Source organism: Mytilus galloprovincialis, chromosome 12 (genome assembly GCF_965363235.1).
Source record: "Mytilus galloprovincialis chromosome 12, xbMytGall1.hap1.1, whole genome shotgun sequence".
Lineage (NCBI taxonomy): Eukaryota > Metazoa > Mollusca > Bivalvia > Mytilida > Mytilidae > Mytilus > Mytilus galloprovincialis.
In genome coordinates, this window is record NC_134849.1 from 71,192,635 (window position 1) to 71,210,021 (window position 17,387).

A 17,387-nucleotide genomic window follows, 5' to 3' on the forward strand; every position below is an offset into this window, starting at 1 on the left:
GATTAACTTGTACGTTCTAGACGTCTCCTCGGGCCTGGGTCCGCCACTGCAACGACAACCTCTTCTTCTTCCAGGTAAAGGAGAGATTGTACGTTCTAGACGTCTCCTCGGGCCTGGGTCCGCCACTGCAACGACAACCTCTTCTTCTTCCAGGTAAAGGAGAGATTGTACGCTCTAGACGTCTCCTCAGGCCTGGGTCCGCCACTGCAACGACAACCTCTGCTTCCAGGTAAGGAACCGGATTCAATGGTTTCGTGCGAGAAAAAAAACTCATCTGACTTCAGATTGTCCGGAGAAACAACACCTGAAACGAGTTGTATATTATATTTTTCTTTATATCATATTATTTGTCATTAAATTTTCTTTACCTTAAGAATTAGTTTACAGATTTTGACGTGTTATATGCATTTTCGTGAATTTAAATTTTAGTGTTCAAAAATGTGTTGCCAGAGTCACGCTAAGAAAGACTTCCGGTCAACTTTTCGGTAAAAAAGCATATTTAAATATATAATGTTTTAATTTTATATGATAGTCTATTACATTAACTTTCAAAATCAGTTTTATTTATTAATTTAGCTTTAGCGGTTCCAGAGATATTAGTTATAATACACCCACTTTTCACTTCCGCGTTTTAGACCTTCCCGTATATTATACGCATCCATTTCGCGCCCCTGACAAAAATATGTTTCCTGTGAACTGGTGAAAGAAAAAGTAAAACATACGATTTGGGTAAAAACCTAGTCAAAGATATATCAAGGTATTGTGAGAACACAGAGATTTTAATTAAGATAAAGGACGGACGTACATTATGATAAAGTTGACCCATGTTGTCTTGGTTCCTATCCGGGTCCGTTCGCCCAAATATTCACGTTCGCTCTCATTCGCACCCCACATGTTCGCATCAAAGGTTTTGTATTGAATAAGTTCGGAAGCTTTATTTTAATCGTCCTTTTGATAGTGTATTTTTATGCTCCATCTCACCTACGATAGTAGAGGGGCATTATGCAGTGGCGGATCCAGCCATTTTAAAATGGGGGTTCCCCAACACAGAGTAAAAAAAGGGGGGGTTCAACTATATGCTCCCATTCAAATGCATTGATCGGTCAAAAAAAAAGGGGGGGTTCCAACCCCGCTGGATCCGCCACTGTTATGTTTTCTTATCTGTGGGTGCGTTCGTTCGTTCATTTGACGTCCGTTCATTTGTCTGCGTCCGTTAAGCTGTTCAGGTTAAAGTTTTTGGTCAAGGAAGTTTTTGATCAAGCTGAAGTCCAATCAACTTGAAACTTAGTACACTTGTTGCTTTAAGCAATATGATATGATCTTTCTTATTTTAAAGCCAAATTAGACTTTTGACCCCAATTTCACGGTCCACTGAACATACATGTAGAAATGAAAGTGGGAGTTTCAGGTTAAAGTTTTTGGTCAAGGTAGTTTTTGATGAAGCTGAAGTCCAATCAACTTGAAACTTAGTACAATTGTTGCTTATGATATGAGCTTTCTAATTTTAAAGCCAAATTAGACTTTTTACCCCAATTTCACGGTCCACTGAACATAGAAAATGAAAGTGGGAGTTTCAGATTAAAGGGGCACTAGCTGTCAAATTCATGGTCACCGATTTGACTCAAATTATCATATTTGATTTATAACAATGTAAAACATTTATCCAAACTATCAAAAGTCTAAAATTAACAGTTTACAGAGCAAGGGGTAGTCGGATAATAAATAGATATGTTTCATGTGTATTTTAGTCCAGACGCCATCTAATTACCTATCGATTTGACCTCAGATGACCAAATAAGAGATGTAAACATTAATAAAGATATGACTAGATTAAACCAACACGTGAAATTTGATTTTTATAGGTCTGTTTTGTTTTAGTTTATAGATTAAAAATAGATGTTTCTCATTGTTTTTAACCGTATAAGAATGATTTTATGTGCATCGAATTAGTTATCAAATTATTTACCGTAGTTTCACTTTCATTGTTGACTTTCTTTTTCTTTAAATAACCAGTACACGTACAATGCATGCGTTGTCAGTCTCTAGCTGTGGTTAAATTGAAGTTCACATGAATACGGATTTAAAGAGGTCGACTCATTCACTTGCAAGTGAATTACTAATTATCCATGTTTCTTAGGCCAACATGGCCAAATAAAAATATATGTGTGGTTCCAGGAACCCTACTGTCCCTACTTTTTCGGCTTAAAAACAGCCTACCCTAAGGCCTAAATTAAAATATTGTTTGTTTGCCCTTTTCCGACCCTATGTTTTGAAACAGGGTAGGTAGGTAGGTAAAATATTTTATTTTTCTTTCCCAAAAAATAACTTAGCTCGGTACATTTTTTGTCATGGGTAGGCAGGTAGGTATAGTATTTTATTTTATAGATACAAAATCTGCATGATGTCATTTTTGTCTGTATTGCTTTTGTTTAAGTATGCTTTTTCTAATAAGTTTCTAGGACTATTAGTATAATAGTCCCAAGTTTTGAAAAAAAAATATCATGTAGAATGTGAAGTTAATTCATATGCACTACAATTTTTTTCAAATTTCAAAATATAGGGCTGTGCGGCATATTTTAAACGTTTACATTCCTGGAATTTTAAAGAATTTTAACTTGCACTAATAGTACTATGTACCTTGAACGCTTACCTAGACCAAAAGTTTTTCTGTAAGCAGGTAAGAGATAACTTTGTTCTGGTAAAATATGTCCAGTACATTACTAGTAGAAAAAGTCCCTAGAGTTTAAATTTTTGTGTGTGCCTGTGTTTCAAATAAAAATGCTACAAGACTTGAAACTCAATTGTCACGTACTGTATTTTACACCGCATTTATAAATGATCTGTATGGAAAAACTTGGCGATTTTACTGCCAAATATTCTCCCCTTTACAGACCTTTGGTTCATGTCAGATATAAATCAGAATATATCAATGCTGGTCGAAGGCATCATTAACATAATCATCCTAATCTACGGACCACCAAAGGCCATCCCTACATAGGATACAAAGTCTGTTTACAAAATATTTTGTACACACGTTGATAATTTAGTATTGGACAAACTTTTTTTGAATGAACCCTGCTCTTCATGTATAAAGACACAGAGTAACGTTCGTTAAATCATGATTTCAAAGCTTTCAACATCGATTTCAAACAGATGCTTTGAAACTCCAAATGCAAGTGTTCATTCATGTCAAACGCTCATGTGATACCAAACGGACTAGACCTTATACAGGAAAGATAAAACCTGAGAATTCCAGTAAAAAAGTTTTGAGCGGGAAATACAAATATAAGGTTTTTGGAAGGAACAAAAAATAAAATAAAATAAAATCTTGCTGGTAAACACAAATAAAAGATTTTCAGGCGGAACGAATTTATAGGGTCGGTCGGTAAAGGGCAAACAAACAATATTTTAATTTAAGCCCAAAGATTTTATTGTCATTTTTCATTAAGCACTGTTAAAGTCAGAATGTTGCTCCCATAGACTCAATGTAAAAAAAAAACATAAAATAAAAAAAAATCCCTACCTACATGTACCTACCCTAACTTTTTTCAGATATAATCAGTGATCTGGAAGGGTTTTTTCCCTATGGGCCAAGGGCCCCTCAGGGTTGGCTAAAACCTGGGTTTTCTGAGTATTGCCCAGCCCAGTGGGAAATACTGGGAAAACCCGGGTTTTATTGGGTTTTACTGGGTAATACTGGGTAATATAGAATACTGGCCTGAATTTTAAAGAGGATTCATTTATCAAACACAAATGCAATACATTTAAGATATGGACCATAATTTGCTATTGGGCTCGTTTCCTATAACAATAGAAAAGTGATAAAAATGTGTATTACTGTAAGAAAAGTTGTAACTACATCTAAAGATGCCTTTATTTTTATCAACATACAAGTGTATGCTACTCTTCCCTAGAAAAAAATTGAAATTAACAAATTTCAAAGATTATATGACAGTATTTTTGTGTCGTTTCTCGCGTTACTTTTCGCTTCCGAAGTGCATAACGCTGACTGATTTATAGATAATCGTCACCGGCAAATTCGTAACTTTTGCTTTCAAATAATAAAGAACATCGACCAATAAGAATAGTCAGAAGAAAATGCCGAGAACTATAAGTATTTCTGTAGCAGGTGTAAGAACACTAGCGTTACTTTGGTTTTCAATTTCGTAACGCAAATTTTAGATGATGTAATCTGCTTTGTTGTAATAAGATTCTTTATAACAATATGCAAATATGAACTCTCGCGAGATGTTCAAACAGGTAAATCAGAGATGATTTACATTCTAGTTTTGTTCTTCGTAATAATTAAGTTAGAAAATGATGTTATCGTTATGCGTTACATTTCAAACGAAACAGAAGTCCAGTTATTTCCTTTTTTTATTAAAATTGTTTTTGTCGTTAAGTTCTAATCATTTCCGGTCATACGTGAAACATGTGACTAACATGTGATCACGCCCTTACGGCCGGATGTATGAAATACTAGGTCTAAACATTGTTTTTGTTTCCAACGGGATGTAGCAAACATAATCTGTAGACTTGTTTCGTCTTGTTTAAAAAAGGAAAATACAATTTTCAAAGAGATTGCACCGGGGGTCTATTCACTCTATTGTTTTCCTATGTGCATAATGTTACATATGATCTTGTGTGAAAATAAATGCCCAATGACTTGACAAAATCGATTTCAGATTTGACAGACGTTATGACACACTTTGTTTCCTGATAACGATGTAAAGGGTCCTTGGAAAATTCAATCGACATTACGTCTCTTATCATTGTGCCGATGCTCGTTGGATTGATTTTGCTTCAGCAGTAAATATTACTGGATATTTTAGGTGAATAAAGATAACTTAATAAAAAATACATGTTAATATACCATTACACTTGGAGTGTAGAAAGTTGGTATCTTTGTCACAATTTTTAATTATTTTTTTTTATTCATGTTCTGCAAACACTTTTCAGAAACGCAATAAACTTGTCAAAGGAGAAGTAAACTTTTCCATGCATGACTTGAAAGGAAGTACTTTATTGATTTTAGCCCACTAAAGTAGGTTAAAATGTGGAAACCATGTAGATGGTGTACAGGTCACAAATATCACATGGTGCCTATTTTAAAGATTTTAATTCCAAGTTAAAAGTTTTTTTCTTTACTGGATTTAAAGAATTTTACATTGCCAATGATTTGGAATAAATTGTATATAACTGGAATTTCAAAACCAAATATAAATACATTTTTTTGGCTAAAACATCAAGATACAACGATTATGGTATCCTGTATCAATGAAGAAAATATGGAAATTTCTGAATAAATTGTACTAATTGTTTTCAAAACAAGCACATATTTAGGAGTTTTATAATACTGTTACATTTAAGGTGGATTTTAAGAAAAAGTATACTGTTCAGACTATTTTAAGCAGATTTTGCAATAAAATAAAACTAAAAAAATGCTTTTGGTTTCTTATGGTTTCCTGTCGCGTTTAAAAAAAACTTTAATTAAACATTGAAAATTAATTTTAAATATTAACATGAAGCAAGTAACACTAGTAATGGTGTTCATTTATGTCTTTTGAAATATATTGTACAAAATAAAGAAAATAAAGATTGGTTTCCTGTTTGGTTTCCTGTCATGTAAACGTTGAATCAAAATGTATTATTTTTTTCTTGAAAAACTCAATTGTTCCATTAATACTATTCTAACACCAACACAACCCACAGAATAAAAGTTAAAGTTTTAGAACTTATAAAAAAGGATACAAAAAGAAACCAAAGGCCGAATACCAAATTATGGTCCATATATATAAACAGAGCTCCAGATAAGCTTCGTATTTGCGTGATCACGCAATACAAATAATAAAAAAACCCAATGCAATTGCCCATTGCAGGGTTCAATAACCCAATTAATTCAAAGGAAAACCCAATTATATGCCAAAACCATGAGTTCTCAACCCTTTTATTGGTTACCGTTTGCGTTATTTACTCTTATCTGTTTACAGTCGTCGGGTAAAAATCTATTTTTATAATATTTATAATTGGAAATTTCCTTTCGTTCTAGAAATAGATCCATGCATCAAGCAGCTACAATGGGTCCTGTTAGAGTTTTCCCTTGTTCAATAGGTACATGTGTTTTTGAAAACATTTCGATCTTCTCTGTGTTTATCGAATTAGCGTGTGTCATGAAGTCATATTTTTTTCGCATTGCTCGGGATTTATCATAACATACATTGAATTAAAACGAAAGTGAATGTTTGGTAAAAATATTGAATAGAAGCATGTTTTCTGCTTCTTTTGAAAAGCTGAGGGAAAGTTATGATGATAACAAGACTAGGAAGCGTCCATCGAACGCACGGGCGTGTGTGCGTACTAATGAGAACATTGCTAATTAACACGGGGTTTCGCCAAAAAACGAAATCAGTTGGAAAAAGTGAAATGGCCAAATCAATTATGACATGATAAAGCATCAGAAACCAAAAGTTCTAATAAAAGACAACTAAACCCAGATTTATGTAAATTGAATAAAACAAAAACATTCCAAGTATAATTAGAGTTTATATACTATTTTTTTTTTTCATTTTACAGTTAATTAATGAATACACACACAGGCACTGGTCTCAGAATTTATTATATAAAGGTATAAGACGAGTGCCTGTGAATACACATATCCATTTTTGTGAGAAAATACAAAACTGGCAGAAGGTTTGAAACGGGACACAAATTAAAACTATAATTGCTCCTCAGTGAATAAACCAAATAAAACAGCTAGCAAATAATCCTAACCCTAACCCTAAACCAAATAAAACAGCTAAACAAAGAAAGAAACATACAACATGACATATTTAAGATGGAAAAAAATCTTGGGTTGATATTGCCTAAATATTCAATATTGTGTTGATGAAAAAACCCAATACATTAAGGAGCTTGGTGGTGAAAAACCCAATTTGGTATTAACTTGAGGGGTGAATTGGAATTGATAATGCAATTAAAAAACTTTATCACCCAATTATATAAGAAAATGGTGGGTAAAAACCCCAATTTATGAATTTTTATCTGGAGCTCTGTATAAACCTATTTTTATTTATAACTACATGTACGTTTACTTGTTTGAGAGTCCTATAAGACATACATGTACAAATGTACAAGTCTATACTATACATTTGAGAAAGAATTATTCTAACAACTCTGAGATTTTTGTTTTCAACTACATGTATATAAAGAATTGACAAATGACATGTAATAAAAATTACTTTGAAATAATTTATATGTACAAATGTACATTATGTACATAACTAATTAATAAGACAAGTAATTATTCATATTATAACATAGATATGTTTATATAACCATTATCAGCCTTTTCATTAAATTTTCTATAACGAGTTAATGACAAGACCCTGTAGGATGTTTATTTAGCAATCATGATTGCATATATAGCAATTTAATTTACAATCCACATAAACACTGCAATAAAATGTTTAGATTATTGAAACAATGCTTGGAAATCAAATTAATAAAGAATCCTAAAATGTGTAAATCTTGTGTTTTGCCTACACATGCTACATTGTACATGAAATTTAAGTAGAGAAGAGAATGAAATTGAATTTTTTAAATGACTCTCAATGGTCATATGGTTATCTGTATAAAATGTATATATTTAGCTATAATACTATGAAACTACAACAAGTCTTTACTATTTATTGTTGAAATAAGCTTAAAAAATCATATTGCCCAGTATTACCCATTTCTGGGAGTATTGCCCAGCCCGGGAAAACCCGGGCGGGTTATACTTTGCCAACCCTGGGGCCCCTCAAAATTAAATTCAATGGGCCATTTTAAAAACTAATGGGCCATGTTGTCAAATTAGTGGGCCATTTGAATTGACTTCTGTAAAAAAAAAAAGTATCAGTATATTTTGGCAAAGAGATGTTGGTACTTACCTTTATGATTTTAAATAAAATCATGGATATTGTTCCTGTGATTTTGTAATTTCAATTTCAATGAATATACAATAACTTCTTCCAACTAGAACAATATTTAAGTTAACTTTTATTTACAATGTTTAAACTGGTACTGTTGCCTTGTTCATGTTCAAGTTTTTTTTTGTACATTAAATTTGGGTCTTCGTCGATACCATACTTATTCTAGACGTTCCGTATCAGTGGACATTTCAGGCATTTCCTCTGCACTTCTTGTATTATTATAACTTTATCAGGCCAACATTAAAAATATCTTTGTTTCCCCTCTCCCGACTGAGGTTGTTAGGGTATGGGTAGGTAGGTAGGCAAATTATTTTATTTTATTCCTTGATATGGTTTTCTATATTGAATTTGTACAAAATTCAACAGGTAAGGCTCAAGTCAAGAAAAGTGGGGTATTCCCTGTATTCTAATTCAGTGTACACCACAGTTTTCTGGTGTTAACAAAAACAGTATACAGGGACCGTCTTTTTTTTCCTATTCATTTAATTTAATGAAATCTACAAAAGCGCACATTGACTTGTGATACTAATGCCTATTGATAGCAAGTGTTTTTTTAGTTAAAAAATCAAGCTTATTTCAAGTCTAATTTGATACATAACTCACAACAAAACAATTCCTTTGTTCACCAATTCATACCTTGATCATCAATTATGAGATGACAAAAAGATACATGTATGTTAATCACTTGGGAATTAAAATTCAATGAATAAAAATTTTCAATAGAAGTGAACATAATTCAGTTATGTTCAGTTACACTTGGATCATGCAGCTTGGTCACTTGATTCCCAAACAAAGATTTGTATGTTTTTTTTCGAGTTCTAGAAGAAACAAGGCTTCCCTTTATATTCATGTTTTGTATTTCCTAAAATACTTTTAATAAGTATTTACGAATTCTACTGATGCAGGTATAACGTTAAAACATGTCCTTTTGTAATTTTCATGCCATAAATTGAAAAAGGAAATCCCATTTAAACTGTTTTTTTTTTACACCAGAAAACAGGGACGTTCCCTGAAAGCAGGGAATACATGTATCCCACATTTCCTGACTTGTGCCCAACCTGTTCAAAGACAAAGTAGATAGTTTTTAAAGCAAGAGTCAGACCATTTTTACTCAAAAGTCTTTAAGATTTTATCCTTTAAACAGGAACAGAGGTTAGACACAAAGCAAATCAAGATGCACTCAGCGGATTGAAAGATGCTTCATTTTTTTTTTATTTTCAAAAAAAGATCACCCTTGCAAACAAACAAATCGTGTGGGAAACATTTTGTTTGTTTTCCTTGATTCCGAATCATGTAGACGCTTCAATGCAAAAATACATTGATTTAAAACGCTCGTTGACTACAGCATCAGAAAGGTATCCCCAAAACACAACGATCGTTGACTTCAGCATCGGAAAGATATCACCAATAACCAACATAGCAAAAAACAAAATAGTGGACAAGAATGGCCAATAAAATTTTTCGGGTAGCAGTGATTTTACCGGGTCGGTCGTGTGAGGGGAAACAAACAATATTTTATTTTTGGCCTCACGGTGACAAGAATAACAGTATATTAGAGTATCATTAATTCATAGAACAAAACAACAAATCCCTGAAGTCATACAAAATGTCAAAACGAGCCAAAGACCAAAAAATGACAAGGACAGTTAAGCGTCTTTTATGGAGACAAAAAATATATTCCAAAAGTGTTTGGGGTTCTTCAATCGAAATAATAGCAAGCTAAACTAAATGAGATTATTATTAGAGTTAAATCTCATCTGTACTAGCCAAATTTCACAAATTTAAAGGTGTTTATAAAAAAAAAATATCATGAATGATGGTTAATTATGTTTTTCGGATTATCAGTTAGATCGCATGGTGCTATTATCATAGGGAAACACCTGAGACTTCCCAAAAATATATAGGTGCTCCTATTATTGGAGGAACATTACACATTTGTGTACACAAACATGGTTGCACAGAGCACGATCAGAAATCCATTTGACGATATATAAGCGCAGGGATGATCCCAGGTGTTTTCAAATGGGTCTCTTGAACATCAAATTGGGAATTTTTATCCCAATTGGGAATTTTTTATGCATACAATCTAAAACGAAATAATATCATTTTCCTGACCTGTAAAAACGGAAAATGTATATTAAGTTTCACCTGAACACTGCTTGAAGAAGTTATTGGATTCAGACCAGGGAAGTTGTAATACATGAATACCATGAATACCATTGCACATGATGCACTATCATCTTAACTTTGGTAAACAAGGCATATATACTAGCTAACATAAACCTATGGCACTTTAGCTATTTATTCGACTTTCAAATTATCTCATAATATATAAGATATCTTATATAACATATTAGATTTTTATAAGATATCTCATTTAATATATGAGATATCTTATATAATTAATTTTTTTAAAGCTATCTTATATATTATATGAGATATCTTATATTAATGAGATATATCTTATATACTTTATACTTAGATATCTTATATACTTATAAGATATCTTATATACTTTATAAGATATCTTCTCAAGTTTATAAGATATCTCATTAAGAATATGAAATATCTTATAAATATTTTTTATACAAGATATCTTATATAGTTTATTGGATATCATCTTAAGAAAATTATATAAGATATATTATATGAATTATCTTATAATTTCTATACGATGTCTCTAATAATATATCTTATATAATATATATAGATTCTACCACTTCATCGAGTGTAATACGATATTTATCCACTCGAGACAGTTAAATTTTCAAATTTAAAACGCAAGGCTTGCCCGAGCATTTTAAATATTTAAAATTTAACTGTCGAGAGTGGATAAATATCGTATTACACGAGCTTTGGTAACGCCAAGAATTTTTTGTTACTAGTCCGTCGGGTATATTGGGTTAAAAGTTTAGATTGCCCGAGGCGTAAATGCTCTATTCCCGGGCGTCGAGCTAGCAGATTTTTTAACCCCTGTACCATATAATAATTAGGAGATGTGGTATGATTAACAATGATACAATTATTCCTAGACCATAGGACAAAGATATAAACAATTACAGGTCGTCTAATAGCCTTCACAGGTCAGGGGTTAAAAAATCCACTAGCCCGACGCCCGGGACTAGAGCATTTACGCCTCGGGCAATCTAAACTTTTAACCCAATATGCCCGACGGACTAGTAACAAAAAATTCTTGGCGTTTCCAAAATAGATAGTGGAAAATCCCTTCATCCCTATTCTATCTTAGCAAATCAGATTCAATTACGTCATCCCGGATTTGGGTTTGTACAGGTCCAGGGTTGCGTTCAATATCGTAGTGGCTACTTAGGGATACGCAGATTTATGACTATTGAACGTGTAGCTAGCCTAGCTGCAACATAGATATTGATAGCAGCTAGGCTAGCTACTTTCAGTAGACAAAAATCTATGTAGCACTACGTAGCCGCTACGATATTGAATGCAACCCTGTTGTACAGTTACATGTTTTAAAAATAGAACAAATAACTCAGGGTGGCCAGGTATCATCTATTGATCGCAATATCTCATACTTCCGATATCTTTTTCTCAGTACAGGGGGTATTGTACATTGCTTCTGTCGAGATTTCAATTAAAGGTACTGGTTATTATTTGTCTTGTCCGACAACTGTTGAACAAGAAACAATACAACAAAATATATATTTCAAAACATTTTAGAACGGGCACCTGATTTACTTTGTCAGTTTCAAAGCAAAAATCGGTAGATGAAGGGGATACTATAAATGAGGCTGAAAATTCATCAAAAAAAAATGTAAAAACGATCGAGAAAAGCAGAAACATGAGAAAAGAACATATCTAGTGACATGGACAGAAAGATTCCTCTAGGTAAGGTCGGCTGTGGAGCTGGGATGAAAATCCGAGACCATGTTCTGCGAATATTGCCAGTGTTTCCCTGAGCACGTCAATAAAAGGTCTCCCTTGTATGTGTGGACAACAAATATAATAATTAAACCACTTGTTTCACACGATAAATCCGATGAACATGTTTTCTCTCCCAGAAAATATTTAATGACCCATAGTACTGCAATGGATAAAAATGAACTAGTTTAATACAGTGTATAATGTCCCCTTCAAAACATGACACCCATCCTGTATTATGCAGCAAACTCTGATTTGTAAGGCACACATGGGCTAGCAGGTCGGTTTTGATGGGCTAGCAGTTCTTCAAACAGGGCTAGTAAAATCCTGCTGCCAATAAGTCCTGGGCTAGTTAGCTGTAACAACATTATTTAACCCCTGCTTCAACAATGAACAAAACTCATACCATATAATAATTAGGAGATGTGGTATGATTAACAATGATACAATTATTCCTAGACCATAGGACAAAGATTTAAACAATTACAGGTCGTTCAACAGCCTTCAACAATGAGCAAAACCCATACCATATAATAATTAGGAGATGTGGTATGATTAACAATGAAGCAATTAATCCTAGACCATAGGACAAAGAAATAAACAATTGCAGGTCGTTCAACAGCCTTCCACAATGAGCAAAACCCATACCATATAATCATCTATAAAAAGCCTTGCTATGATAAAATGTGAAACATTCCAAAAGAAAAACGAACAGCCTACTACAACAATGAAGGAAAAACAAATATGGTACACAGCTTCTAACTACAGCCACTACGTTATAGGTCCTGTCTGTGGAAAGAGTCACACCCTGTATGTAGAATACACAGCTTCTAAATACAGTCACTACGTTATATAGGTCCTGTCTGTGGAAAGAGTCACACCCTGTATGTAGAATACACAGCTTCTAACTACAGCCACTACGTTATATAGGTCCTGTCTGTGGACATAGTCACACCCTGTATGTAGAATACACAGCTTCTAAATACAGTCACTACGTTATATAGGTCCTGTCTATGGAAAGAGTCACACCCTGTATGTAGAATACACAGCTTCTAAATACAGCCACTACGTTATAGGTCCTGTCTGTGGAAAGAGTCACACCCTGTATGTAGAATACACAGCTTCTAACTACAGCCACTACGTTATAGGTCCTGTCTGTGGAAAGAGTCACACCCTGTATGTAGAATACACAGCTTCTAACTACATCCACTACGTTATAGGTCCTGTCTGTGGAAACAGTCACACCCTGTATGTAGAATACACAGCTTCTAACTACAGCCACTACGTTATAGGTCCTGTCTTTCAACAGGCACATACAGAATAAAAAATTATTGAATTTAATGTGACTGATCTAGTTGATAATAGACAGTGTTTGGAGAAGCTGCAATATGATATTTAATATTGTTCTTTATGTGTGTCTTAATGCTGGTAAATAAAACTTTTGACATTCTTAGACCTGGGAACTTAAACCTGGGAAAGTGCAATAGATGTTCTGGTGTTTGATGGAAAAAGTCACACCCTGCTTGTAGAATACATTTGTACCTCATTCAGTCACAACCTGCTTGTAGAATACATTTGTACCTCATTCAGTCACACCCTGCTTGTAGAATACATTTGTACCTCATTCAGTCACACCCTGCTTGTAGAATACATTTGTACCTCATTCAGTCACAACCTGCTTGTAGAATACATTTGTACCTCATTCAGTCACACCCTGCTTGCAGAATACATTTGTACGTCATTCAGTCACACACTGCTTGTAGAATACATTTGTACCTCATTCAGTCACACCCTGCTTGTAGAATACATTTGTACCTCATTCAGTCACACCCTGCTTGTAGAATACATTTGTACCTCATTCAGTCACAACCTGCTTGTAGAATACATTTGTACCTCATTCAGTCACACCCTGCTTGTAGAATCGTTTGTACCTCATTCAGGAATCCAGATCTTCAAGGTTTTGAGTTCAGTTCATTATTAAACTTTAAATAGTGCAGAAAAGTTGAGATAAATGACTGTTTCAATGCTATAATATATTATTTGAATGAAATAAGAGGATGAAAATATTAGGTCAGTATTTTACCTTCCATAGTGATCATGTTTTTTTCAATTGGCAATAACACAAATACCTCAATTAAAACTCAACAGTATATATTAAATATAAATTTTCTTTTCTATTTTTAGGCTATAATGGAAAGTTGGAATGAGGTAAGATTTACTTAATAGTCTCCTTGTCATTTGTAGTTTTTGTTCCCCATTAGTGTACAATTAGATACAAGTATGTGATAACTTAAGATAAAAACTAGTAGAATTCTAAGTGAACTACCAAACTACTTATTCCAAAAACAAAAAAATACAAAACTGGGACAAAGCAAGGTGCAAGGTGAAAAAAAGATTCTAAAAGTAGGTGGTGGGAGATAGTGTATTATTTATGTAGTACCTTCAGAATCCTTGTTTATTTGTAACTCTAAGTAGGTCTGTAGAGTTATTTGAAAAAAATATTGGGACAATTTTTCTACATAAAAAAAAATAATACAGAAGTTATCTCCCCTTGCCATTGTTAAGTTCATGTGAGTTGAATAAGACCAATGGTATAAAGAGCCGACTCAGATACAACACACTTTTTTCTTGTTAGGTTACATTCTCATTGCTTTATTATATCCCACATCTACATTTACATGATTTATTCAGTCTACATACATTTATATATGTATCTCTTTAAGTTAGTCAATAGAGATTTCTACTAGCTGATATGAAAAAGGATGAGAAAGTACATAGGTGCAATTCAAGGACTAAGTGAATGAAACACAACTACATGTCTTCAAAAGGCAATTAAAGGACTTAGTGAATGAAAAACACAACTACATGTCTTAAAAAGGACAAAAGTAGGGGCAACTAAAGGACTAAGTGTATTACATGTCTTTAAAAGGACAAAGGTCAAAGTCCAGAAAATACTACAAGAAAGAAAATTCAAGGATATGCCAAATCTAGTCCATGATTTTATAAAAAAAAATTTTTTTTGAAGGTTAACAATTTTGTCGAGCCTGCGACTTAAGTCACAGGAAGCTCGACATAGGGGTAGTGATCCGATGGCGGCTAACGTCTTAAAAGCTTTATATTTTAGAAGGTTGAAGACCTGGATGCTTCATACTTCGTGACAGATGCCTCATGTTATGAAGTTTCCGTCAGTCACATGTCCAATATCCTTGACCTCATTTCCATATGGTTCATTTGGTATGTGTGTACCTTGCAAGGTCTTCATGCCCGTTAGACAGTTTTCACTTGACCTCGACCTCATTTCATGAATCAGTGAACAAGGTTAAGTTTTGGTGGTCAGGTCCATATCTCAGATACTATAAGCAATAGATCTAGTATATTCAGTATCGAAGGACCGTCAAGTGTATATGTCATCTGACCTTGAACTCATTTTCATGGTTCAGTGGTTACAGTAAGGTTTTTGTGTTTTGGTCTGTTTTTCTTATACTGTATGCAATAGGTCTACCATATTTGGTGTTTCGAATGATTGTAAGGTGTACATGTCTAGCTGGCAGGTGTCATCTGACCATGACCTCATTTTCATGGTTCAGTGGTCAAAGTTCAGTTTTTGAGTTTTGGTCTTTTTATTTAATACTTTATGCAATATGTCATGTATGTCAACTATATTTGTTGTATGGAAATATTTTATGATGTATATGTCAATCGCACAGGTTTTATTAGACCTTGACCTCATTTTCACAGTTCATTGCTCAGTGTTAAGTTTTTGTGTTTTGGTCTGGTTTTCTTAAACTATAACCAATAGGTCAACTATATCTGTTGTTTGGAAGAATTGTTAGCTGTACATGCCTTGACCTCATTTTCATGGTTCATTGGTCAATGTTTAGTTTTCTTGGTTAATGTTAAGTTTATGTGACAGTTGTGATAAAGCTTTTTATTTAGGACTATCAACATAATATCAATGATTAGTAAAGAAGGCGAGACATTTCAGTGTGTGCACTCTTGGTGTTTTTCTTGATAATATAAAATGCATAAATCCCAACAATTATATGCTATTAAAAGAATTCCTCTCTGTCTGTTATTTGAAGGAAGGATACTACTGATTTATGTAGTCATTGCTAAACAGAAGAAAACATAATTATTACCTAATTTAACAGTAAGGACATTCATTACAATATATTTTTATTACGGTTTACTTACAGAAACTTACTACAGCTGCTGGAAATAGAGATATAGAAGCCTTAAAATTATGTCTACAGAATGGTGCAGACATTGATTATCAAGATTAAATGTAATTTCTATGTTATACTTACAGAAACGTACTACAGCTGCTTGGAAGGGAGATGTAGAAGCCTTAAAATTATGTCTACAGAATGGTGCAGACATTGATTATCAAGATTAAATGTAATTTCTATGTTATACTTACAGAAACTTACTACAGCTGCTAGGAAAGGAGATATAGAAGCCTTAGAATTAAGTCTACAGAATGGTGCAGACATTGATTATCAAGATGTAAGTAAAATAGTCACATTCAAAACTACCTTATTTTAATAATTCATAGAAAAATCATTTGAAGATACAGCCTTTTATGGTACATGAACAAAAAAAGACACAAAACTACATGTTACTTAAAATTAGAGCACAGTGAAACAGTGAAAACTACAAGTAACTTCAAAATGTTGAATATTGTACATAAACACACAACAACAATTTACTTTAGAACTATAATAACAGAAGTATAAAAAATAAAAAACAAGTTGCTTCAGAACATAACAGATTGTACATAAGCAGTATAAAACAAACAAAGTTCTACAAATTACTTCAGAACAAAACAAATTGTACACCAGCAGTATAAAACACACAACTACAAGTCACTTCAGAACATAACAGATTGTACATAAGCAGTAAAAAAACACACAACTACAAGTTACTTCAGAACAGAACAAATTGTACAAAAGAAATATAAAACACACAACTACAAATTACTTCAGAACATAACAAATTGTACACCAACAGCATAAAATACACAACTACAAGTTACTTCAGAACATAACAGATTGTACATAAGCAGTATAAACACAAATACAAGTTACCTCAGAACATAACAGATTGTACATTAGCAGTATAAAATATACAACTACAAATTACTTCTCAGCATAACAGATTTTACATAAGCTGTATAAAACACATAACTACAAGTTACCTCAGAACATAACAAATTGTACACAAGCAGTATAAAATATACAAATACAAGTTACTTCAGAACATAACAGATTGTACATAAGCAGTATAAAACACATAACTACAAGTTACCTCAGAACATAACAGATTGTACATCAGCAGTATAAAATATACAACTGCAAGTAACTTCAGAACATAACAGATTGTACATTAGCAGTATAAAACACACAACCACAAGTTACTTCAGAACATAACACATTGTACATAAGCAGTATAAACATACAAATACAAGTTACTTCAGAACATAATTGATTGTACACCAGCAGTATAAAACACACAACCACAAGT

General features: G+C 33.1%; 1 long non-coding RNA gene across 1 annotated transcript; it reads left to right on the forward strand.

Annotated features, from left to right (window-relative positions):
• The first annotated feature begins 640 nt into the window (after positions 1-640).
• Positions 641-16,860, forward strand: LOC143053581 (uncharacterized). Its single transcript, XR_012971419.1, has 3 exons — positions 641-757; positions 14,049-14,072; positions 16,287-16,860. It is a non-coding gene; the product is annotated as an uncharacterized LOC143053581 (long non-coding RNA).
• Positions 16,861-17,387: the final 527 nt, after the last annotated feature.